The sequence below is a fragment of the Sciurus vulgaris genome (assembly GCF_902686455.1).
Source record: "Sciurus vulgaris genome assembly, chromosome: 12".
In the NCBI taxonomy this organism is placed as follows: Eukaryota; Metazoa; Chordata; class Mammalia; order Rodentia; family Sciuridae; genus Sciurus; species Sciurus vulgaris.
In genome coordinates this window covers 6,137,575-6,165,203 of record NC_136473.1, presented here as the reverse complement: position 1 = coordinate 6,165,203, position 27,629 = coordinate 6,137,575, and the positions used below count along the sequence as shown (strand labels likewise).

Sequence of the window (27,629 nt, the reverse complement as noted above, 5' to 3'; positions counted from 1 at the left end):
ATTTTTGTTCTATTATAAAGCATTTGTTAATTGGCTGAAGAGCTGCAGAGAATTGACTTCTGTTCTCTGACAAAAAACAATTCATTCAATAAATTGTGAGTATGTGCAATGAGACAAGAAAACCTTAACTAAGAATTCAGAGTAAAAATAGTTTTAATACTAAATATGCTCTGTACTCCTCTGACTACCAAATTGGAGCAATTTAACACCTGAATATAAAATCATCCCCATTCTTAATTCCAGTATTTCTCCTCAACAGGGAATGTGTCTGTTGTTCAAGACCCGACGCTCTCTCCTTCTTGCTTCTTCTGGTCTCTTGTTCCTATTTCTCTTTTCGGGGTGATTCATTTCCAAAAATAACCTTCTACACTTTTCCTTATGTCTTAACATATCAGGTTATGCCACTGAATTCCTGTCTCCAGAGAGAAGTTATTAAAGTTCCTGATATTTACACACTATTTCCTAAAATCTGCTAGGCTGATTCCGTACCCTGATAAAAGACAAGTTGACTGCTGAAACTTTCTGGCACCAGCCGCCTGACCCTGAGTCCTGGACATGGCCAATCCATATCACTCAGGCCACAATAACATGCAATGACTATCATCGATCATAATAAGCAGTGAGGCCTGAGTTCAAAGGAGCTTTACTAATCTGTACCTTTTTAAGATCAGTTTTTAGTAGTCTGTTGATTGACTGCATTCTCTATTATTGTACAAAAAGTAACAAATAACTAAAATGTGTTCAGTAAGCCCTGTTTTCTTCTTTTCTGACCCATTCCATTCTAGCCTTCATCGCCATTGCAGCATGCCCAGTGTCCCAGGTCCAAGGCCTCGCATCAGCAGTCCCAAGCCCTGACTGCAACCCCTGCCACCGGCTGACTAATGTCTTCAGAAATACCCCAAATTCTCACATTACCTCTCTTTCCTCTACTCCAGTTTCCATGAATGATGGAATTCAAAAGCCATGACGTATGAATGGTATTATCAGGATCACTGGCAGACTATTTGGACGCTGGTGTGAGGAGAGAGCCACGGTCTGGACCTGGCCTTGTAGGGTGATCCAGGAGTTGAGTCTAACGCACACCTCAGGATCAGGTTTCAAAACAGTACCACAAGTGGAGTCTCTGGCCAACCCAAGGCACAGGGTGCCTTTGCTACCATGACTCAGCCGAGTCGTTTACACTCTGTGTGTTGGAGACACTGCTGCAGCTATTTCAGAAATCAGCTTAGAGATCTATTCAGGAGAGGGTGCCTGGGGTATGTCCAGGAAGGACATAATGGCTGGGAATGCCCCTCAGTTCCACATGAAATATGCTTTGTTCCAGAGTCCCTAAGATGTCTTGATTTGGTTTTCTGTTCTTTAATGTGTGATCCCCATTTGGGAAACCTTTTACTGATGTAATATACGGAATTCTGAATTCAGTTCCAGAAGCACATCACTATGGGGAAATAGCACGCTGAAAAAAATAATTATATTTTTCTTAGGTTGCACACTTGAAAACCTCAGTGTTCTTTAGAGTGGATTCCTGTCTTCATATGAGTAAACATTATCTCTTGTAATAGATAGATCTTTTAAAGTTTTAGTAGTCTCTGAAGGCTTCCTAAATCTCATAAATGTTGATGCGACAGACCTCTCAAGTTTGTAGTAACCTTGGCATTCACTGTGATGCAGTATCCCAAGGATAATCAACAAGGAGATATTAGCTGCCATGATAAAAGTCAGATATAGGAACTCCCCCAATGTCCACCCACTGAGATAGAGCAGAGAGATGTCAGATGGATAATTCCCACGCCATATTTAGCTTGGCCAATTCCAAGCAGAATTTTGTTTTTTTATGAGTTAGTTGCTAACGTGTAACTCCATTTTCAGTCTCATGTGTGTGTGTGAAATCATACACTGAACTAGCTTTACTTGAATATGCCTGTGTGTGTGTGTGCATGTGCGTGTGCGTGTGCATGTGCGTGTGTGTGTGTGTGTGTGTGTCAGGAACTATCACTGTCTAGATAAAGTGTAAGGTTTGCCTCCCAGTACCTTGTCTATGGCTTCAGAGAATAAATCTTAACTATTAAGAAAACATGGTGCGGGGAAACAAACGTAAATGCACTTAAAATGTAATACAATGAAAGATTACTTAGGTGTGAAAATTAGCATGTTTATGACATTTTAAATTTTAATGTGATTATGACTGAAAGAGAAAGACAGTGAGCAGGAAGTCACTAATGAGCTTTAAGGTCTATGTGACATTTATTATGTGTTCCCTCTACTCCCTGTAGGTCTAATACCAGTGAAGATCAAAGTTACCCATTAGGAAAGGCACTGTGGACATAATGAGGCCTTGGAAATTTCCAGGTAAAATTCAAAATTGCTCTGATTATTATCTTAAATCCAGAGAGTTTGGGGATTAGTAATATCTAGCAGATCCCAGCCATGGCCTCTGGCTCCAGACCTCAGACTCGGATTCCCTGGGTTGTCTCCATGACTGCTCTGGTCCCTCACTTGCAATCTGTGACTTTTCTCCTCCTCACTTCAATGGTGTGCTCAGGTCCGATGAGAAAGCTCTATGCAACCACAACCCCCGAGTTCACCAACACCAACAGGGGAGCAGAGGTGGTGGGGTTTGAAGTTCTGGAAGAAACAACCATGGCATCCACAAATATTTAACTGGGAGAAGTTTTAAAATTTTTCATCACCTTCTAGATTGCAAACAGTGTGGAATCATTCATTGACTTAAAGAGTTCCAGAGTGAGCAATGGTGAGATAAAATATGCCCAGTGAGCCATTCATGCGTTGACCCAGGATTGGAAATTTCATGAGAGGTCGTCATTTCCTTGGGAGGATCCTTAATGATAAAGTTAAACAAAAAATGGGTAGGGGAAACGTCCTGAAAAGGTGGAATAACAGGAACACTCACATCAGGGTTTTATTTGGGAAATTTTATTTGCTGGGCAAAAGAACAAGGCACAAAGATACAAGCTCAAATTTCCACTCAGAGGAACACGTTTACCCTGGAAAAAGTAACTGTTCATTACGTTGAGGTTTCGGTATATTAAGCATTGAAAGGTGGAGGTCACATGGACACCATACGGAGAAGTTACCTGAGCACAACTAACAAACATGAAGGAAAGTCATAAAGCCTTCCTACCTTCAATCAAAATAAGGGCAAGTGGCTACCCATGGCGGTCTCTGGAAGGTGGATGAGTCCCATGAACAAGTGGAGCAGTAGGTACCAAGCAACAAATAAAGCTGGAAGGCCTAATGGCACCCACCTGTGTTGCCAGTGACTCGGGAGGCTGAGGCAGGAGGATAAAAATGGGCAGCGGATGAGCTCAGTGTGCCCTGGAGATCAATCCCCAGTAGAAAGAAAAAAAAAAATAACAATAACAATAAACTGTGTCATTTCCAGACTGTCCACTACTGGGCAGGGGCGGGTTGGTACGGGTCTAGTGGGATCAACGCAGGACGCACAGCTGTCTCCTGGGGGGAGAGCAGGTGCCCGCCCTGCAGTCCTGTTCCGTAACACTCTGAGTGAGCTGCTTATCGGAACCATGGAGTTCCAAGGTGCTGGTGTCTCGGACTCACCAGGTCAAACGGTCAACAAGCCAGAGAGGTATCTTTAAAATTAACATGCATACAACGTGCTGGAAAACCTTGGGAAGAATCTCCAGAGCAAACCTTAGTTAATATCTTTTAAAGTATGAAGCTTAAGAGTCAGACTTTCTCTCCCTTTCCTTTTCACATGCTCATGAGCTTACATGTTCACACATACACAGACGTAAATTCATTTTTAATATAACCACTAATTATAGTATCTATCTTCCAAAACCATCTTCCCAAAATGCCACATCTTTGTTTCTTAAAAGAGAAATGTGATCCCTCTAACAATGTTTATTAATGGCCTTGACAGTACCAAATATCAGATTATGGATATGTGGCAAAGAAAAAAGATGGCATGAAGTGATTTCAAAGAAACTCAACGATCCAATTTGAGTCTGAAATAAAATCTAGAATTTGAAATCTGTAATTCTGTAAATTAAGTTGATAAATGTGGAAGGTGCTGCCAAAGGGACACTCTGTGAAGCACATAAAACACTGAAGTACAGGAGCTTACCAGAAAGAAACAGGAAACTCCCAAGTGCCTCCTCTATTAGTTACCGGCTATCAATTTCAAGGGAAGCCGCAAACCCCAGCACTCCTTCACATCTGTATTCAGTGTTTTCTGGAGAACACATCAAGTGACAATCCTCCCCAGCAACACTGGGGAAAACATTTTATCATACTCTTTCAAGCACTGGGCATTACTATTACTAACTAGTTCTCTGGTTGTTTTTTAATAACAGAAAATTTATGTAACTGCATATAATACTCTTATCTAAAGTTTTACTGAATGTTCACGAATAGGAAAGGAAGGGGGAGTACTGACATTCCCAGGCCCTGGAGTCCTGTAATGAAGTCAGGAAGCCAGAGAAGAGAAGACCCCCCTCTGCAGAGATCCCAGGGGGTCTGCTTCCCTCTCCGCGAATCCATGATTTGGAAATCTCAATTCCCAACCAGAATTCCCATTATTGTTTCTTTTCAAAACACTTTGGACTCCACAATTTAATCTCGATCCCTTCCCTCCTTTGCTTTCTCCTTTCTCTCTTTGTGTTTCCTCCTCCCTCTTTCTCTTTCAACATCAAGAAAATACTATAAAAATAAATATTATAAATGTAAGTCCACCTAGGCAGGGACTTTTGTCTTTCACCCACGGATGTGTCCTAAGTCCTTCGTATCTAGCACGTAGCAGGTGCTCAATAAATATTTACTGACTTGAACTGAATGTGCCATTCCTGGGAAGAGAGAGGTATGTAAGGGAGTTCCTGCTCTGAAGACAGCCACTGTCTATCTGAGGAGACAAACAGGGCCATCATATAAACATATGTGACACATTAGAAGAGGCATGTACAAAATGTTCTTGGAATATGGAAGGGCAGCATAGGAATTGTGCTTCTGAATAGCTGGGATGAATCCCAGAGAACATGCTGTTCATCTCGAGCTGGGAAAGAGGAGTAGTAGTTAGCAAGACAAACAAGGTGAGGAAGGCCGTCCAGGCAGAGGGGCCAGGACACACAAGGACATGGAGGATGAGATGGTGACGCTGCCTGGGGCCTTGTTTAGAGATGAGGGCACGGCAGTGCCCAGGCATCAGGGCAAAGGAAACTTTCAAGAATTTCCAACAGGGCAGTTATTGCAACAAACTCTGATGCTCAACGACAGTCTTGAGGTAGGAGGAGGGGGCGGGGGGAGAGGGGACATGGAACACTTCATTAAGGATGAGCTGCATCTGGCTAGGCGAGAAATGGGAAGAGCCCCCACTAGGGCAGTAGAGGTATTTCAGAAGAAAAAAGTGAATGTAAGAGATATTTATGGAACAGAATCGATGTGGCTACGTGGTTGATTAGAAGGAGCTGGTCAGAGCAGAAGCAGAGGATTCGCTGCCTGCAAGTTTCCCAGTGTGGGTCACTGAGAACCTCTGAGGCCACAGAGAAAACAATAGGTAGATCCTTGTACGCTGAGACTGAGGACCAAATACCTAATATCAGATTATGCCCTATTCCAATTTACAAATACTTGAAAATCCCCAACTGATGAGGAGTTAGGGTATTTACTGATGGAGTTGTTGGGTGGACAGCCAGGAATCCCGTAAGAGATGGAGACAGCACCAGGCTGGACAAGCACAGTGCGAAGTTGTGGCTGAAGGTTGAGAGGATGAAGGAAAGATTGGAGATAAGATATCCGAGAGAAAAAGAAGAGAGAGAGAGAGAGAGAGAGAGAGAGAGAGGAATGAACAAAGAGAACAGAGCTCAATAAGTGACTGTTGAATCAAGGACCCAGAACACCATCATCCTGGACAGCACAGATATTCAAACACAAAAGTGCCCATGAAAGCAATATTTGCATGTTATAATCTTTAGATAGAAAATGTATTTGACTGAATTTATTTCTCTTTCAGTTTTGATGTACCGAAGAATACTCCATCATGTCTTTATATTATGAAATGATACCACAATTGATTTTCATAAATTCCCTTATCTTCCTGGGTTTGTTTTGCATCATACGTTTATAAAATGAACAGCAAAACTAGCTTTTCAACATCAATGAAATGGATGTGCTGGCATGCAGCTTATAAATGACAGGTCTTGGGGCTACTGTAACCCCAACGAGCTTCACAAAAACTGCTGTGCTCACAGCCACACACAGAGCATCCTGTTTATGTCACATGACACATGGTAGCAGCTCACTGGCATCTAATTAGGAAAGATTAGTCACAAATGAAGCCAGATGACTGAAGGGGAGGATCAATATAGTTCAATACAAGTGCAAATATGAATGAGGTTTCAGATCTATCATGTCAGATCAGCAAGAACGCAGAATGGCTGACTCGGAGCCCCAGAGCAGTTATCAACAAATCACAGGATGCTCCAGGTCTTTATCAGGAGATGAGGAAACTGCTGTAGTGTGACCCCGCAGGCCATCGCTACTTCAGAGGGGATTTCGAATCGGAGCCTCTCACCTCTTTCTTCTCCCCTCCAGGGTCCCCTTGACAATCACCACCCGCACCCCATGCGAGAGAGGCATGGAGCCTTCCCGACCACTCCGCTCCCCACATCCTTCCAGGATGGAGATGGCTGCACGCAGATCAATGGGCACCTGGGCTCCCTACTTTGCATCCCGGGGGCTTGCTGGGATTCATAACCAGGCACAGCTGTGGTTTCCAGCGCACCCCCAGATTGATGCTAAGCAGCAGATTCCCCAAGTCTTGGGGTTGGAGCTTGGGGGTGGGAGTGGGCAGACATACCTGGATCCAGCAACAGGAGAGTGAAATGAGCTCAGGATTAGAGTCCGGACATGATGTTAGTTAATTAAAATTCCAAAGTTCCTAACATAGGCAAAGGTATCTTCGTCAGCTTCATCGTTTCAAAGGGTACTAGATGATGTTCTCGCCTTCTTTGTATCAGGGCTCAACAAGCTCTGAATGAATTAGGGGTGAGTCACAGCCACGACGCCGAGTCTGGAGCTTTCTCACTGTCAGGTCGGAATGCAGGAAAAGTGGAACTCCCACTATAGTCGGTCTTTCTCCCCACGATGAGTCACTGACCTTGAAAGGCGGGTAACTTTGCTCTCACCCAAGTCCACACATGGTGGTTAGGACAGGCCATCCCTGAGCCACACTGAACTAGGCTAACTGTGTTATTTGGTGGGCCTGTTGAGAGCTGCAAGCATCTTAATTGCTATTCCAAAGGCTTTAAAACTCTTTTTCTTGAGAATGAAAATCAATCCAGCAGACCTGATCACCTGATCACCTGGCAGAACACAAAACTCTCAGACAACCTGTATGAACCTTAGGTATCTATTTTAGGGGCAAATAAACTAGATTGCATAGATGTATTATGCAAATTAACTTCACTCCAAAGGAACACCAGAGCATTTCACAGGCACAGCAAGTGCCTACAAATATTTCATGAACAAGTAAATTCAATAACTGAATGAACTTCATTAGACTTTTCAATGTGTTAGAGTTAGGAAGGTCATGTTCTCTCATCCACAGTGAGAAGTCTGGCTCCACAGTGGAATGTTGTGCAGGTCAGAGGCAGAAATTTGTTTAAAAGAAACTCTGTTTTGGGTTAAAAGTAATAAACAGATGGTATGATTTTTCGATATAACATCAGTATGTTTTATATTATTCACTTAATATTAAAAGTAACTAAGATCTCCCTAGCTCTTATTCTGTTCTGCTCTGAAAAATCATAGCCTACAACAAATTTACCTACCATAAAAAAATACTAGGCAACATTCCAATGCAGAAAGAGGAAAAAAGAAAAAGTTAAAAAAGAAGCCAAACTCAAATCAGGTTTCATATAGATAGATAGATAGATATAGATATACACACATATAGATATATATAGATATATATACATAAGCATATATGTGTACATACATACACAGGTGATAATATATATATACACACACACACATATATATAATGTACATATATATACATTTCCATATGTAAAGGGAACACACACATACCTTGGGAAGATTTGTGATTTCAGGCATGAAAACTACTTCTTCAGTTTAGGTCTACCAAGTTTAATGTTTAATCAGTGTTCACCCCAAACTCAGCTGAACATGGTATGCCTAGCATCACTTCAGCAGATGAGTGACAAAGTAGTGGTCACGTGAAAATCAACCTATTCACCACGAACCTCTCTTGGACCGATGGATAAGAAGCTTGTGAGAGCTTATGAAACCATATGCATTTTGGGCATCTGTTTACATAATCTGGAATCAAATATGAAAACTTCAAAAATGTGTAATGTTAGTGATTTTATCTATTTTTATACAGTGCAAAATATTTAAAGAGGCATCTGGGTGTTTATATACTAAGATAGCTTTATACAGTTTGAGCATTTACATCATTTAATTTTAATCCAATGCTCAACAAATTTATGAATTAAAGAGAGTAGAACCTATAAGTAGGAATTTTGGGAAAACTTAAGTGAATTTCATTGAGATACAGGAGGAGAGAAAATTCCCAGCAGTGAAGATGGAGAGAATCCACTGAGAGAAGAGAGAAAATCAGAGTAAAGAGAAGAAAAATGCAATCAGATTCACCAAGTAAACATAACAGATATGAAAAAAATCAATACTTCGTCACCACTGTAAATGAGCAAAGCACAGAAAACTTGTGTCTCACATGCAAGTTCTGCAGTGGGACATGCGGGGCAGGAGAGAAGCACATGCTCTGGTCAGGACACTCGCTTCCCTGCTTCCCAGCCTAAGTTCCACTGGGAATAACTGCTAGGTCACAGCTGGCCTTTTTGACCCATGTGGAGTATTAGAGCAAACCACAATTAGAGTGAAATAAATCATGGATGGCAACTGAAGAATTGTGAATTCTCACCTTACTTGTGAGATTCGATTCAGTTCGCTAAGTGTCAGCCATCTTAAACTTTGTACTCAGGGATAAATGGGTTTTAAATCACAACGCTAACTTCCTTTTTATCCACAGTAACCACTGTTTGTGTTGGGTGGCTTAAAGATAAAAACCATCTCACACTAGTTAGAATGGCAATTATCAAGAATGCAAGTAACAGTAAATGTTGGTGAATATGTGGAGAAAAAGGTTCACTTATACATTGCTGGTGGGACTGCAAATTGGTGCAACCATTATGGAAAGCAGTATGGAGATTCCTTAGAAAACTTGGAATAGAACCACCATTTGACTCAGTTATCCCACTCCTTGACATATACTCAAAGGACTTAAAATCAGCATACTATAGTGATGTGACCACATCAATGTTCATACCAGCTCAATTCACAAAAACTAAACTATGGAACCAACCAAGATGACATTCAATAGATGAATGAATAAAGAAAATGTGGTATATATACACAATGGAATATTACTCAGTCATAAAGAAGAATGAAATTATGGCATTTGCTGGTAAATGAATGGAACTGGAGAATATCATGCTAATGAAATAAGCCAGTCCCCCAAAAAACAAAGGCTGAATGTTCTCTCTGATATGTGGATGCTAACCCACAATAAGGGAGGGGAAAATGAGAAATTCCTCGGACTAGACAAAGGGAATGAAGGGAAGGGAGGGGAGACGGGAATAGAAAGGAGAGTAGAATGAATCTGACATATCTTTCCTATCCTTATATATGACCACCTGACCAATATAACCACATCATATACAACCACAGTAATGGGATCCTAACTGGAACAAGGTGTACTTATTCTGTGTGTGTATAATATGTCAGAATGTACTCTGCTGTCATGTATATCTAGAAAGAACAAATTTTAAAAAACTAACAATTTTGGAGTCATGTACAGAAAACAAATTAGCTGATTATTTCATTTTTCAATAAATGAAATTTTAATTTTTTAAAAAAACATGAGGTCCGCTTAGGCAAAGGGTTTGCTAGATTTGAAGAAAGCTGAAGAAATTAGGATCACACTTATTCCAGGCAAGGTTGGGAATCAGTAGCGTCCAATGCACCATGAGTTTCAGCCAGTTTTGTTACAATGTTTGTGCTCTTGGACCCTAGAAATGTGATTTCAGGGAATTCAACAATTCTAAGGGAAATAACCCAAAATTCAATGGGAAAATTCTAGGTATATGTACATGTCTAAAATTGGAAAACATGAAACAGCGTATATAGTGGGAAAGAGCAACTCTGGGCTGTCCCCCACTTCTGGACAGGCTATCAGTAAAGTAAGAGAACGCTCTTCATATAGAGCCAAGAGGGAAACACTCCACACAGCTACATACACTATGCAGAGAAAGTGCAGGCAGGTAAAAACACCTGGAAAGAAATTCATCAAAGTGATAAAAACCATTCTGTTGGCATTTTAAAATTTTCACTGTAGTTTGGTCAATGAAGTTACACGTTATCATGGAAAAACAAACGGAAGCAATTAGGGAAAACATTACTTTAATCCTTTGGTAAGATGTCCGTGTAAGATGAGAGCGAAACGCTCGAGAGCGTTCTTATGACTAACCTCCCTGGCACCCATGTTTTATTTCCTTTTAGTTCAGCAGACACTTCTGGAATGTTAGCTATGCCCTGTTCCTGCCCGACGTACACGTTACTCATGCTCCCAAGTGCTGTTCCCCTGACGTTTCCTAGTAAATACAAAGGCACTGTCTTCCTTTAAAGTATCTGCTGTGCCGAGGTTCTGTCTCCCTGTCCACGCGCAGCCGGGCCAGGGTGTACGTCTGAAAGACCTACTCCAACTGTGCCCACCAACCCCGGTGCTGCTGATCCACCAGTAAAATAATCCACCCAAAATGCTGGGCTTGTGCCCTTGAGTCTGCACCATTCAGACCCCAAGAGGTTACAGAAAAGCAGGAGCCACCCCTTTGATGGTGGCCACCACCTTCCTTCCCTGGATGACGTTGGAGCACGTGCTTGGGCGCCTGTCCAGCAAGTGAGGAGGATGCCACACTCTCCCCAAGCCTTCATGCCAGAAGCAAGAACAGTGACTGGGTTTCACAAACTTTCCTACAGCTTTGACCTCGTGTGTGCGAGTCACACAATGAGATAAGACTCGTCATCGAGCACCCCAAGGGTCTAATTTGCCAGGCACCTTTCGGACTTTGGCTATTATTATTATTTTACTTTTTGCAGTGCTGGGGATCCAACCCAGGGTCTGTTGCACGTGATTAGGCAACGGCTCCACCGCTGAGCCACACCCCAAAAACCCCATTACCTCATTGTGTATCCTGCACACGACAAGGCTGATTATTTCCTTCTTAGATCACTGTCTTTCCTTTGGCCAAACCGCTCACCGCTGGTGCGATCGAGTTCTTCTGATGCCCCTCACCAGGCTCCTCCTCTACTCCTCTCGTGAATGTCGGTGTTGTTCAAGGTTCTTTCTTGCCTCAGTTTCTCCAGATCATCTCACTGGCTCTTTCCCACCTGCCACTTCAAGGCCACCACCCCTCTGCTCACCTTTCTGTACCCTGCCCGGCATCTCAGGAAGATGGCCTCCGGGCGCCTCCGGGGGCTTCAGTGTGCTCTGGCTTCAGGCTGGGCTTGGCCAGTGGGAGGCCAGAAGTCAGAGGGTGGGAAGAGTGGGGGTCATGGCAGGTGTTCCCCGGGCTCCCTGCCGGCGGGCAGGTGCTGCAGGGGCGGAGCTCCTCTACTGAGGCTGCAGGTGCACAGGACACTCCCTCCTTCAGCCACACCCACGGTTCCAGTTTCTCAAGCTGTGTCTCCAGGCCCAGGAGCCGTCGACCCTGCGGTTGCCCAGTGTGTCTTCTCCTGGCAGCTGGTTTTCTCAATCCTGCCCACATCGAATCATCTGGCCATCACATTTTCCTGTTACTCCATTGAGGGGTGACGTCTGCTTCCTGCTGGGGTCCTGACTAACGCTCCATCTTATTGTCATTCAGCTTTAACTACCACCATGTGATAGTGACTTTAAATCACTATCTCCAGAGCTCTTTCCCATGTTCAAACGTGCATTCCCAACTGCCTTCGACGTGTCCTAAAAACACTTGAGATTAGCGTGCCCCAAACTGGGACCCCTCCTTCACTGACCTCTTCTGCCTCCCCCCGACCTCCCTTCAACCCATTTCCCAGTCTGTATTTAAAAACCAGACAACCATCCACCCACCTGCACAACCTGGAAAATCGCCAAGTATGTCCCGCCCTCTGTCCTGAGCCTGCCATGGAGTCTGTGGTTTTCCATGCTCCCTCGCTCTCAAGGGCATGACTGCCTGTCCACCAGCACGGCCAGCCTTCAGAGCGAGCCCGGCTGCAGAGTCTCTGTCGTCGCCTGACACCAGTTAGGTTGGGACCGATTTGAGTCAAGAGGCAGTTGAGTGAAGGAGTGAATGAAGGGCTGAGAAGAAGAATGGAAAGGAAAACATGGGTGAGGGTGGACGCAGGAGAGGGAAGTTCCACTGGGTTGGCCCAGGAGGTCCCACAGGCCGAGTCCTGTGCGCCTGGTCCCGAGACCACCCTGACTCCTGGCACTCCTAAATCGCTCACGATGCATTGCTATTTCTTCTTCGTGCCATCTCCTCTGCCGCCACCCTGCACCACCGCTCCTGGGTAGGGTTCTCAACAGTCTGAGCAGCGGGGATGAGAAGGTGGAAACTCAGGTGTGTGACCTCCAAAGCCCACAGGGTCCTCACTGGCTTCTTCAGTCTGCCTGCACACCCTCCCCTCCAGCCCCGGGGACCTTCCGACTGCCCAGAGGAGTCTCGGGCACCACTTCTTCTGGCAGGCATGTTCTTCCCTAGTCTCAGGTGCTGTCATGATGGATTTCACGCTTCCCACCTTCTGTGGCGAGGCCTCCGCTCGGTACTTGCTCCCGTGATGGTTGGTTCAGGCTGATCTCTGAGTCCCAGGGGAGAGGGTTCTCTCTGTCATGGCTTCCTGCCTGCTTGTTGAATGAACATACCACATGCTGTGTTCATTTCAATCTCCACATCTTTAAAGATGGTTCCAGTCCCTAAACGGACCTCAGGTCCCCACCTTCAGCCCTGCCCCAAACACAAACCTAATATTTCTTTCCACGTGCAGCTCAGAAGCCATGTTAATTTAACAAAAAGTCATTAATGAAAATAAGTTCCAGATCCTGTCTTACAGATGTGGACTCCTGGCAGCCTAAGGCCTCAGTGCTTACCCAAGAAAGAGGAACCACCAGCTGCCACCGAGGTGAGGGTCACAAATACAGGGATGGCCAACATCCACAGCAGGACACTGAAGAGATTGATTAGTGTCTCTGTTCATTTGACAGCTTCACAATGGACGCAACACTTGGCCAATGTGTGAATCCTTCTTTTTTAATATTTCCCTATTTTTAAGCAAAAGTCATAATAAAAGATATTTTAAAACCATCCACCCATTGGGTTTTACTTGGTACCAGTCACTCTGATTAAGGCTTTCCATAAGTTACTGATTTAATCGTACCTCATAGTGTCTCTAAATTTTAGTGACATGCTTTTATAATGAAATTCCACTCAAAGTATATAATGTGTGGTCGTTATTTAAATTGTTTCACTGAATGTCCCAGAATACTGCTCAGAAGCCACAAACCGAGGTGGTGTGTTCTCTCCGTCCCGCTCCATCCCACTCCACCCCGTTCTGTGGCGCTGTACCAGACACACTTAATAGACACCCTGGATCAATGGCATCCAGGTGGCCTTTGACGACACGTGGTGGAGTTACTATTCCCGTCAAAGTACTCCATAAATAAGTTATCATCATCATGAAAATTTTAACTTCTTAATTACGTATGATTTTCTTTTAAAAGTAAAAACACAAGGATCAACACTGCACACCTGCTATACGTATTTTTCAATGCCTGCCCTAAAAAAAAGGCCAGAAAAGATGAGAAAATGTGAAGTTTCTTTGGAATTTTAATCTGTTTGCTGAGAATTTCCTAGGTAGGGCACTGTGCAGGTGCCTCTAGTATAAGCTCAAATCTTGCCATCCCAAAGCTTCCTTATGGTAGTATTCTTGAGATTATTGCTTTTTACATAAAAGTGTTTCATAAAATATTAAACATGCTTCACTTCATTTCGTTACACGTATAGGCCTGTGATTCTGACATTGCTATTTCTAAACTGCAGAGAAGAAACCAAGGATCAAATAAATTTCATGAAACTTAGACAACCTCAAACAACACTAGTTCAGAGCTCAGATCTTTGAAGGTTACCTTCTCCTACATCTTTTCTTCCCTTAACTGAGAAACGTGTTCTATAGCACGTTATGTGTTCCATGTGTTCTTTACTACAGCCACTTGTTCTGCATGACCGTTGCTTTCATGCGTCAGTTGGGCTTTATTCTATCAAAGAGCTCAAGAAGCAAGTCGTGATCTTTAGAAAAACCTCACCTTTGTAATTGCATGATTAAAATAAAAGTGTGAGGTCTGACATGATCAGACTCCAGCATGCAGATGTCCAATGCTTATTTTGAAGAATCAAATACAAAAAAGAAAAGAAAAGGAAAGACTATTAGTTGATGCCCCAGAAACCCCCTGAATACATGACTTGGAAAAATCACTTCTTTGGGATTTAGGGTCCTAAATATTGAGTTACTACACAAAATAAAACTCTGAAGTGTCAGCTGCAGTCTTCAACAGGAAAACACATACCGAACCACAAATACTGTAATCTCCAAGATTCCTCATAGTATTACTACTGAGATTATTACTTACTCTTGCATTAAAGCAGATCATTACCCAATGAGATTGGTCAAATTATGTTATATGCATTGATGAATATGACATAATGAACCTTATTGTTTTGTATAATTATAATGTACCAATGAAAAGTAGCACTTCATAAAATATAAAACAAGGAAGAACTTTCCCCCCGTCCTTTTATTTATTTTTTTATTTTTATTTTTTTGAGGTGCTGGGGATTGAACCCAAGGGGCATTTTCTGGTAAATGGATTGAGTTAGAGAATATCAGCCACATCAATGCAGCTCAATTCACAATAGCTAAACTATGGAACCAGCCTAGATGCCCTTCAACAGATGAATGGATAAAGAAAATGTGATGTCATATACATATATGAAGGAATATTACTCAGCTTTAAAGAAGAATGAAAATATGGTATTTGCTGGTAAATGGATGGAGTTAGAGAATATCGTGCTAAGCAAAATAAGCCAAACCCCCAAAACTAAAAGCTGAATGTTTTCTCTAATAAGTGAGTGCTAATTCACAATAGTCTGGGGGCACTAGGGAAGAATAGAGTTTCTTTAGATTAGGTAGAAGAGAGTGAAAGGAAGGGAAAGGGGTATGGGGGTAGGAAGGATAGTAGAGTGAAATAGACATTATTACCTCATGTACATATTTGACTGCATAACCATGATGTGATCCTACAAAATGTACAATCAGAAAAATGAGAAATTATACTCCATTTATGTATGATTTATCAAAATGCATAAATGCATTCTACTGTCATGTAGAACAAATTAATTAGAACAAATAAATTTTTTTAAAAGTACATAGCTTTTAAAAACTGACATAGCTTAGAGTATTCTAAAGGAGAATTTAATACTTGTGATAAATGATAAACATTTATTAGCAAAAAGGATGGTTAAGCTTATAAAACCAAATGCAGATTTATGCCAAGTCATTTTACTCTAAGCAAAAGGTCAATATGTTCCGTGCTTATATGATGACATCAAAATGAACCCCCAAACTATGTGGAACTATAATGCACTAATAAAAAATATCCCAAATAAAGAATTGAAAATGCTGGTGCATTTCATAGCAGAGTCAGAAAACAGAACAGCACGTGAGGGAACTACCTGGTTATCCTGAGATAACAGCTCACCAAGTTTGGAAATCAAAACTACTGAAGTAAAAAAGGATTCTTAAACATATCGCATGGACTTGTCTTTTTATGTCCACCTGATGAACAGTTCTTGCCAATACACAATAAATGTCTGTTGAATAATTAAAGATTGTTTCAGTTTTTAAAAAATTGATAAACTGGGATCTATTATTAATTTTCTTTGTAGAAAACCTAACCATGCATTTTAGAAGTTTTATGTACTCTTTACATCCTTGTTTTACCTTTTTCTCTATTAAAAACAAAAATTCTTAAATAAAGGGGAAAAATGTGTAAGTGATTAAAGTTACAGAATAACCCAGGTCAGGTCTGAGAAGGGTGAACAGCCTGCATCACGGTGCCCAGGATTTCACAGTTTTAATATTACCGTATGTTTATAAAGGTAGCATATTAATTTCTCTCCTTAAAAATAAGGATCCATTCAGGTAAAAGATACAATTAAAAGTTTGACTCTCAGCATAAAAACCTACTAAGACAGAATAACAGGGGAAACGGGAACAGCTCTCCCAGAGGACTTATATGAAGGCAGAGGACCCAGTCTTTGAGGATGAAGGATGTTTGTTTTTAATAATCTTAGAATGAGGAAAAACAGGGAAAGCCTCCAGTTTTCATAATTTCATTTTTAGGTAAAATTGAAATTTTCCTTAAGATAAGTGTGCTGAGACTATGAGGTTTACCAAAACTCAGCAAATACCTGACTCTCAAGCCTGCGCCAGGATCCCCTGTAGAACTTTTCACTTTCATTGATTCAGAGGCCCCGGGTGGAGTCGGCGTCTGAATCTCCTGGGGCTCCACAGGTGTCTGAGGGCTCCAGTGAGGAGTCTCCCAGTTCAGCGTCCACTCTTGGTGCCCCCACATTCCTCCATGTCACTAAGGCATGGAGAAAGCAACGGTGCAGAGCTTTAAGGTCTTATTGCCAAGGACAGAAAACAGCCGGGGACAATAAAGCACGTAAGCGTGAAGGTAGAGGCAGGTCAACAGGGTGCCCTGAAGTGACGGAGAGGGAGCCCTCCACCTATGCACACAGGGAGAGACCGCAGGTCTCCTCTGATTACAGTCCTGCTCCCCAAGGGGCTGGAGTCGGGGAAGGCCAGGCCTGAGGCCGCATTTGAACTTTAATTACAGAATTGTGTCTGCATGTGAGGCAGGAGGGCCAGAAAGTCCCTGGACTGCTGACTTGTCACACAAGGCAGGGAAACGATCTGTCTCATTGAGATGATATACAGGGGCAGTGGGAAAAAGATATAAATAAAAGTGCTTTATACTGGCACCACACAAGATGTGCTTGTTCAGTTTGATGGTTCCCTGGACAGGCTGTTATAAAACAAGACCATGAAGAATGACACAGCGTGGAGGGAGGGACGAGGTCGAAGGCATCTGAATTCCGATCCGTGTGTACGTAAGAAACCGCTCTCTTTCCCACTGTGGTGGGTGCCGTGGGCATTGTTAACACTTTTATCGAATGCTGGAATCTAGGAGCAAAACAGACCAGAGGATCCCCAAGTCTGAAGCTTTGATCATACAGAATCTTATCCCTCTTTTTACAACTATATTTCAAAATAAAAAGAAGATGAACTCAGTAGCCACATATATGTTTTCCCTGTGATCTCCTGACGTCAACATTCAGATCCCACAGCACTTATTGTCCTTAACTGAAAGCAAGTTCCAAATGTTAGGACCAGTTGTGTTTCCACAAGATTGAAGCTATGGGAAGCGCAATGCTTTCGCTGACTTTTTGGAAAACGATGGCCTGCGTGAAAGGCTGGGTGGGAGGTCCTGGGGCTGCACGCCCCTCTCCCTCACAGCATCTGGGCTTCTGAACCCCAAGCCTCCTTCAGGACTTATTTCTGTGGACGCCCTGTGTTTGGTACACGCTGGATTTTCTCTTCCTTCCAATGAGCCCCCGTCTTGTGAAATAAAGGGATCTTAACGTCAAAGCAGCAGCAAGGAAATCAACCACCCAAATGACAGATGACCGCAGGCATTGTGTTCCTTTCTTTTCAGGATTGGCACCTCGTCCAATGGCAACAACAGCTTCCCCTGAGAAACATGGAGGGTGAAGGACCGTGCATGGAAAAAGGTCAGTTCCTTGGTTTTTCCAAGAAGCCAACATATTTGAAAGAACTGTGCTTTCACGGACTAAAAAAAATTCAAAGTTTGAAAGAAATTGAAAAGAGAACCCTAAGGAAGAACGCTATTTCTCCTGAATATAAGAACAAGGGATTCACTCAAAATCACAAGTTGCTTCTAAGATGCACAGCGTAGTCCAAGGGAGAGGACATTTTTGGTGCACAATATTTTGAGCTGTGCACACAGATGTTGGTTCCTTAATCCAGACCCTGAAAAGCTGTCCACCAAGAGGTCTGAAACTCAAGAATCTTGTTTCCCATTCCATATTTTAAAAATTAATATGTTATATATTTACACACATACACATCTATAAAATGATATTTAAACACTGGCATAAGTCATCCTAAAAAGTAATTTTAAGCCTCTCTTAAAATCACAGAAGTTCTGGCAACAGAGAGTCTGCATTCTTTCTTGTTTTTTGAAAACAGGCTCAAGAACAGTGGTTATCACAGATCAGGACCAGGAGGGTAGGGGAGAAGAAGGGAGAGGGGTGAGCCAGTGGGCATGAAGCCACGGTCAGACAGGAGGAACAGACCTGCTGTCCTATTACACTGCAGGGTGACCAGCATCCCTAACACTGGAGGGTATAACTCAAAATTGCTGGAAGGGAGGCTTTTGAATGGTCTCGTCACAAAGAAATGAAACATGTTTGAAATGAACAGTTCACTAAATATCCCAAGTTGATCATGACATAGTGTATAAATGTACTGAAACATCACACTATACCCCATAAATGTGCACAACTGTCACCTGAAAATAAAGAAGTAAATAAAAGAACAGGCTCAGATTTGGCAATGTGTGGCCTTCAAAAGGACATACCCTGCCTGCCTGGCCAGAGTCCTCTCCCAGGGGGACATATGCCCATAAGTGGCCCAGTGTCCTGCTGTTATGGGCAAGTGACTTATAGCACTTCTATTTCAACCCCAAAATGTAGATAGATACATTTTAGCAAAATGTTAGGAAACATTTAGCTAATAGAGCAGGCATTGCAGTCTAGGAAATCTGTCACTTAGCTTTACTGCAAATCGAGATGTTTTGATATCCAATCTTATATAGTTTTTAACTCAGAAATGAATTTTTGGTGATGGCAAATTAAACTATTTATCAAAAAAGGAAAATCTGATTGTTAGAATTGACTATCTTCTGTCAAATAGTCATAAAAAAATTCGCACTTTATCGTTTTTTTCTTCATTGTGTTCATTTGTCTAGAGTCCAAAATTCGCTCTATTTTTCAAATTGACTTTAGTTAAGAGGGAAATCTACGGAACTCAGAACTAATAGATTAATTCCCAGATGATGTCTAAAGATTTAAATTAGAAATATCCAAATTAGATGTCCTTAAATACTCAACAATTATTTCTAATCTGAAATTCCATTCTAAAGATGTGCACACATATGGTTACAAAATTAATTTTAAAAAACATTCAAACAAATTAATCTCTATTTCTCAATCTTACATACTGGTTTAAAAACAGGTCTTCATAGTAGAGGCATACTGTTTTTCTAATCATACATTTACCTAGGGTAATAGTTTTTGATTTATTGTTATTTTTTCTCCCCCCCACCTCTCCCACCCCTCTTATCCCTCTACACAGTCCCTCCTTCCTCCATTCTTGTCCCCCTCCCACCCCCCATTATGTGTCATCATCTGCTTATCAGTGAGATCATTTGTCCTTTGGTTTTTTGAGATTGGCTTATCTCACTTAACATGATATACTCCAATTTCATCCATTTGCCTGCAAATCCCATAATTTTATTATTCTTTATGGCTGAGTAATATTCCATTGTGTATATATATATATATATCATAGTTTATCCATTCATCCATTGAAGGGCATCATATCCCATTTGTTTACAATAAAAATGAATTAAAAAAACTTTAATATATATAAAAAAACCAGGTCTGTGTGTGTCTAGGGTAATGGCCATTCAACACACTACTGATCTTTTGCTCCTGTGAACTCAGCCCTTCACAGCCTGTTCTCATGCGGTCTGCTGACACGAAGCTGTTCTGCCTGCCTATGGGACGTGGGGGCTCGGATGACCACAGGAACAACTGCTTAAGGAACCAGTGGAGCAGGCTCCAAGTTCACCCAGACGCACAGACCACTAAATACACAATAGCACGGGCTTTATGCTGTCCTGTGTCTATGAATTTCATTTCATAAAATCTTTCTCCATTCACACGTTTTCTCCTTTTGACAACAGCATATGTGAGCAAGATACAGTCACAGATGAAACTGTTATCTTCACGTTTCAGAAAGTCATGGACAGCTTACATGCACCATTTTTCCCCAGGAGCTGGTTGCAAAATCACCTACCTGTCTGTCTTAGGTAGCCTCTGATACCAGGGGTGCTGCTCCAGTGGACCCCAGTTCTCAGGATGTAGCTCAGCACTCTTGACCCAGAACTCTCTACCGAGCAACCCTGCATGCTCCTCCCTACTCCTTCTCCCGCCTCCTCATCAACAACAAAGTGACCAGACCCTAATTTTCCATTCTGTTTGTCCTCTTGTCTTTCCAGAGAGCTGAGGTAGCTTGTGAGCTGGTAAGAATCTGGGTTTTCAAACCATATTCATGTGACTCAATTTGGAGAGGAAGAGGGTCAAGGGTAAACCCTTCCAGAAGGTCTGCTTGCCTCCCATCATGGAATGAGTGAAATCTGAGCATAGTCCTTGATAGATTCTACACTTCTTTAAACCCTTTCCTCTTGACTGACAAGTGAGCAATTCCTAAAACCATTTTCTGAAAAGAGGGAAAATGTCACTGGCAGCCAAAAGAGGAAAAAGAACTCACCACTCAACTGTTAGTCACTAGTACAGACGGTGCACCTTCCTTGGGAAGAAGATGCAGTGAATTTCAATCCAGTTCACGTTACTATTATCCGTCCACAGAAAGCAAGTGAAATGCCATGGACAGTTTCAGGAACAAGAATCTCAGCCTCTGGAGAAACTCCCCTCTGTTTTACGGAGGGGGAGAGCTCGCTCCTGCATTTGCTAACATTCGGTTCCTATACATATATCACTTTTGTCGTCAGTTTGAATTTAAACCCAAGGGAGAAATCCACTCACACTTGATTAAAAAAATAATGAAGCCACACGCCTCAGTCATCATTGAGTGAAATTCAGCCTGTGACAACTAGAAACATTGTCAAATGTGTTGCTACAGTGATATCTTAGGTGGGTCATAACAACAGATAAAGATTTGCATTTGTACATACAGCAATTTTACCCTGTCAAAATGTGTCTCTCTTAGGTGTTTACAACTTTATATTTCCTTCCTGTTTCTTTTATTTCTCAGCTATTTGTATTTTTTATTCTGCCCTTAATTTTTCTTAATTTCATGTTCTGTTATTGTGAAACAAGAAGTAGGACTTCAAAAAATATCATGTATAAAAACTTGAATTGTTTTCCTATGTACCAGTCTAAGAGAGCTGTTTGTTAGCTCAAAGACTGAGAACACCAGATCGGTCAGATCCTTGGGTATTTGAAACCTGGCTTGGACACATTGCATCACTTATCATTATTATGCTCATCCTTCACACTCATCTATTAAATGAAACCTGTGGTATTGTTTTAAGGATTAAATGAGATATAACAAAGGAAGTAATTAAGGCTGTTTGGACACAGTAAGCCCAATAACTTTTGCAAATATCAATATTGATATTTTTACCAAAGAATTTTTCTGGAATAAAGGGTCAAACTGTTTTTTCTACCAACAAGTAATATTTTCACTATGAGCCGTGGGTTCTTTGAGATCAGAGGATCCCAAGAAACAAACCAACATGCTTTGTGTAAAACAGGTATTCAACTTCTACTCTGTAGGCTGGATTAATCTTCAATGCCAAGTGGATTTGATTTACGGCAATATGTGAAAGTAGACATACTGTCTGTGCGAGACCTGCTTTACAAAATGTATGTTATCTGAGCGAAAATATTTAGTTCTCTTCCAGATTTCCTACGACCTGCTTTGGGACAAACATAAGGGAGAGATTAATGTTTATTTAATGTCATCTGCACAGACAGATTGGAATGGTTGCAGGATGGTTTGCCCCAAATCACATGCAACCGCTGTGAACGCTTGCCCTCAGAACACATGACCCAAGTGAATGTTCAAGATGACTCAGGTTCATGGAAGCAGACTGAGGAAGGGATCAGCACCTTTTGTAAGATGCAGGCCACTCCCGTGATTCGGTGTAGAGTTACTTCTTTCATTTACGTCAGAGATGAGCATTTAAGTCCCATCAAAAGCATGTGTGTTCAATACAAAATCAATTGTGAACAGAAAGTAAGCAAAGGAGTAGGTGAAAGAGCAGAACCGTGAGAGGCCTACCAGGGACCCCAGCTTTTGGAGGCTAGCTATGGAGACTCTGCTCCAGAGGGTGCATCCGGACTACTTGTCACACCCTGAATGCCACCAATGACTAGCACCCAACTGAACACTCCCATTCATTCATCAGGAATCCTTACTTCTCCACAAGAATTTATCCATGAGTTTATGTTATTCTGATATCAATATGATTTTATTTTACAGCAAAGGTATACAGTGACAACAGAAAATAAACAGTTCTTTATTTTAAAAAATATGCATAAGTATGTGTATATGTCCTCCATACCCGCAAACCATGCTGACTCCAAAGAAGCATCTAAATTCACTTGACCGAGAGCCTTTTCCTTAGTTAGCTAAATAATCCAACTGATTTCAACATTAGGAAAGTTCAACATTTAGAAAGATGGAAATAAATAACAGAAAAACAAAAACACACAACAAATAAACCAGTCCAAACAGTTGTAAGTGGTTCCTCTCAGGACTCCTAGGAGCAGAAATCTGGGAGGGCAGGTGTTTGCTGAGGACTGCTCTTCTTTTATCAGAATCCTGGGGAATTAGCTGACTTTTTGAATGACAGATTCATTACTTTTATATAATTACATGTGAAAAAGATAAATAAATTATTGATTAATGGAACAAATATATATATATATACATATATATATATATATATATATATATATATATATATATATATATGGTCCAATAACAACTCATTCTCCTTGTTTATTCTTTTGTGGAGGTCAACCAGTTAGAAACTGTCTAAGTGACCTGTTTGCTGTCGAGATAAGTTACTTGTTAAGTAAAAGAGAACGTGATAGGAGTAAAGGTGCAGCGCCCTCACATCCAGGCTACCCACCGAGGGGCCAAGGGCCAGCCTGCCACAGGTAGCCTCAACCATCATTTCTGAAGCTTTAAACTAAGGCCCCCCAGGACTGTGCCTAACCTACCACAGAGGTGATACAGTTTTTTTCCTCTCCCCTTCCTTCAAGAAGCCAAACCACGGCTTGAGCCAAACCCAGGTATTATGTCAACTTAAAAACTCATTGGTGACACAGGAATGTAAAAACTGTGTAAATCGTCTTTAAAATCAAAACACAGTGGACATATCCGAACAGTGCTTCACCTGGACGGGACCTCAGTGGAGAGCCAGGTGGGCTTCCCAGCTGGATGGAGCTGAGCAAGCTAAAGGACACCCACAGCAGCGAGGTGAAAGCAACAGTGAGAAGCTTGAGAAAAATGCAGTGTGCTCGGAATTTCTTGTTTTTGTCTCAGAAAAATATACTGTTTTTTTTTTTTTTTTTTTTTTTTTTTGTTCTGAAATCAAATGTTAAGGGGCAACATGGGAGATGTTTCAGTGGGAATCCTTTGGGAAGAATAAGTGGGTCAACTCAGGAGCCACGTCCAGAAGGATCAGGATTTTCAGAGGACAGTGATGGAGGAAGTGAGTGGAGAAGGGACACTGCTCCTCACAGGACTTTTAAGGGGCTGGGGACGGTGCGAGGGGTGAGGGGCCAGGGAAGGCCTCCCACAGGTGGCCAGCACATCCCAGGAGCAGAACGTCTTCTGTCCCAGTAGACAAGACAGAGGCCCTCTTCCTATGGGGATGGTATCACCTGTAGAGGCTGAAAGTGGCTTTGGAGAGGGTGAAAAGCATCTTAGAAAATGCAATGGCTTCTACCAAGTGGCCCCAGTACATAACAACATACAATATGTCTATGGTATTAGAATCTCATGAAATGCAGAGGTCATTTAGAGAACAAAGTCCAAAAGCCTTCCTTGTGGGGCAATAATGAGAAAAATCCAGTTGAGAAACACAGGTTTTTCAAGGAAAATGCAAAAGGAAAACTATGGTTGGAGGGTGGTGGAATGTAAATGGATAAAATTCGAGAAGGACCTCACAGTTCTGGAAGTGTAAAGCATGTTGTCTTTGAAAACCAATTTAAGAATTAATATCAGACACCTTAACACTCTACACCAAAATGTTCTTTGAAATGATAGGAAAGAACCTCAGGTGTCCTCAAATCAAACTGCTCTAGTGTCTAGATCACATTTTGTTTCAACAAAAGATAGCCTCTGTTCAGCAAATACCTCTATACCAACCCCAAATATCAGGAAGTGCAGCTCATGACCGCTCTAAATTCTATCTGACCTCGAACTTTCCTATGGATCCAGTAAAGCATCTTCCTACTTTCTACATACTGACTTTGGAGCCTCACCTGTATAAGTACAGTTTTCTATTTTGATTCAGAGCACAAAGTTTTTCCCAGTCAAATGAGATGGGAAAAATTCATGCCTACCCGAGGTTCCATGCCTATGGAAAACAGTTCATCGTGTGGTTCATGAAAACTATTCACAGAGTGTTGAAAATTGGGTGTTTGGAACTTAGTGGCCCCTAGACTCCGAAGAAACCCTGGCTCCAGTGAATACCTTCTACCCACACGGCTTCAGAAGACCTGCAGTTCTGGAGATGGTGACATGTCCACGTCAACACCCTTCAAACCAGATTACTCATTACATTATGATTTTTAAAGCCACTTCTCAAAAGCAAGAAAAATGAGTTGGTCCTGTAAACCCCACTAAACCTCAAGCTCCTCGGGGGCTGGGGGCAAGGTCCTGCTTCTTCCCCGGGACTCTCTCTCCAGGGAGGGGTGTCCTGATATTGGTGGCTCCTCTGTAAGTATTGGATGAACGCAAAAATAAAATGCATTATTTCCAAGTATGTTTAGAACTATTTCAAAACTTGAAAATTTAATGTGAAAAAAATCTGTTTAGAGTATAATGTTTAACCAGCATCTCGGAATGACCGAAGTCCCAGAAATCCCATAGGCCCACTCGATTAGGGCTCTCCAGGGGACAGAACCAAGATATATAGATAACGGATCATTCTGAGGGATTTACGGATTGGCTTATGGGATCAGGGCTGGATGGTGCCACTGCCGCCATCTGCAAGCTGCAGAGCATGGAAACCAGCAAGCGCTCAGCCCAGGCACCTGGAGCCTCAGAGGGAGAGGGGCCAGGGAGGCGGCGCGGTCCAGACTGAGGCCTGGGAGCCGGGAGAGTCTGCATGCAGAGGCTGAGGAAGGAGCTGAACGCACGGCAGTGCTCTCCTGTGTCTCAGCGACCGGGGAGGCAGAGGCAGGAGGAGGAGGGTCACAAGGTCGAGGCCCGCTCAGTGACTTGAAGACAGCGAGGCCCTGTCTCGGAATAGAAAATAAAAAGGGCTGGTGGGTAGCTCAGTGTTGGAGCTAAAGAATGGAGCTGGCCCTCCAGGGCAACGGCAGCAGCAAAAAATAAATGAAATAACAAACCCAAAGCAAAAACCCCAGTGAAGGAGAATGCAGTGCGCAAAGAGACACGCCCCTCACTTCTGCGCGTGCGTCCATGCAGCCCCAGCCCATTGGACGGCGGACGGCCCCGCCCACACTAGGGGCGGGGCTTCCCACCTACCGGTCACTCACCTCTGCAAAGACCCTCACAGATGCACTCTGAAGTGTGCTTCGCCAGTTTTCTTGGTATCTCTCAATGCAGTCAGGCTGACAGTCAAGATGAACTATCACACCCACTAACTAGTGTAAAGCTGTTCAGTCTCTGGTGGCACATCCAGGCCATCCCAGGCCAACACACTCTTGAGCAGTACAGCGACCCAAAGCCCATATTCACCTGTAGATTTCCTAATGCGAGACACAGAATTCCAAATTCACCCTGCTTCATCTTCTTTCTTTAATTCCTTTTTAATAGATAGGCTTATAATTATGTAAATAAGCATTTATGGAAACAGAATTCTTAAAAATTGGGTAGCGATGAATATGGTTTGAAAGATCAGATTACTGCCAGCAAGGGAACCACCTCAGCTCCCTCAGAAGGTATGAGTTTGCCTCTCTTGTATTTCTGATGGAAAAAGAGCATTATTAACAAAGCCAGGCATACCAAAATACATTTGATTGAACGTGATGATTTATTTCATCACTCTTTTCGTCTACAATGCTAGAATTCATTCTATATAATGGAATTAGTGTTAATTTTGGTACGGATGCACACCTCTTCCCCCTTTCCCAAAAAAGAAAGGCCCTGGGGCACTCTCTGCATGACAAGAACAGAATGGAGGTAGTTTGGTCAGTTTTTCCTTCTGCAATAAGAAAAATAAAATGACCCTGAGCTTGTATGCCCTCATTCATCGATTCATTGGTTCAGTGAGCACTCACTGAAGGCCTATTCAACAAGGAGAGTGGCTGGACAGTGTTCTAGAACTGGAGGTTTAGCAATCAAAAACAAAAAGATGAAGTTCCAGTCTCACACAGCACATACTGCAGTGGGTGTTAATAAAATAAATGGGGAAAAAATAGGCATGATGTAAAGAGACTATGAAGAATTTAGATGAAGTGATTAGAAAATGTGGCCTGAGCAGGTGACTTGAGGAAAGCTCTAAAGATTTAAGTAAAAAAGCAAGATGTGTAGGTTTGGGGAGAAAGAGTGTTCCAAATAAATAGATAGCAAGTGCAGATGCTCTGAGGTAGTGTGTTCTTGGCACAGACAAAAGCCAGCAAGGAGTTTTCACTTATAAGGAAGGGCTGCCTGAATCATCTACCGGGTATCTCTCTCCATCTATTTAGGTCTTACTGGTCCTTTAAAACATCTCTCAAATTAAATCTCTTACAGGAAGAAATTTCTGGTATCCCTCCAAAAAGATTTGGCTTCTCCACCCCCTGAATCCAAAGAACAACTTGGCTCAGATGATTCTATTTTACGAGTTAACATATTTGTAGATTATAAACACATATCTAAGGTCAGGACTTTGCCACAAATTTTTACAGCCCCTCCTGAACCCAGCTGCCTTACAACAACCTTGTCCAAGCTGCCTAGGAACCCGGTGGCAGCCTTTCATTAGCATGGGAGTTCCAGAAATCCAAGTCCGTGGCACTGCTTCTTCACAGCTTGATCTGAGTTGGACTTGGAAAACACATGACGGCACCCTCAGTATTCCAAGACAGGGTGAGTTCAGTTTATAGGTTGAAGAGAGGATGGGGTGGGGGGCTGCTCATGAGTAGAACTGCAGCCAGCTTTCAGTTCTATAGTGGAGATGCCATCCTGGTCAATACATGTGCCTTGCCTGATGGAGCCGTGGTTCATATTTCAATTTCTTTGGCCTCCTGTAGCTAATGGTACATTAAGCAAAGGGGCCAGGTTCAGAGTTTCTTTGTTTCTTCTGTTACCACGGGAAAATGAAACATTTGTTTCTCATGCATCTGAAAAGGTAGTACAGTCCCAGAGCCACCAGGGCAAAAATATATATCTCCATTTGCAAA

At 42.3% G+C, this 27,629-nt stretch overlaps 1 protein-coding gene across 4 annotated transcripts in view; it reads right to left on the bottom strand.

Annotated features, from left to right (window-relative positions):
* The window catches only part of CHRM3 (cholinergic receptor muscarinic 3), a 481,613-nt gene that overhangs the window by 436,878 nt on the left and 17,106 nt on the right, over window positions 1-27,629 (bottom strand). The window contains exons 1-2 of one of the 4 annotated variants that reach the window (XM_079107805.1): window positions 16,560-17,646; window positions 15,349-15,386 (exon numbers count right to left, since the gene is read on the bottom strand). The exons of the other annotated variants lie outside the window; for them this stretch is intronic. The gene's annotated coding sequence lies outside the window, so the exon portion shown is untranslated. Of the gene's footprint in view, window positions 1-15,348; window positions 15,387-16,559; window positions 17,647-27,629 lie in introns of those variants that run through there. 4 annotated transcript variants of the gene reach the window in all.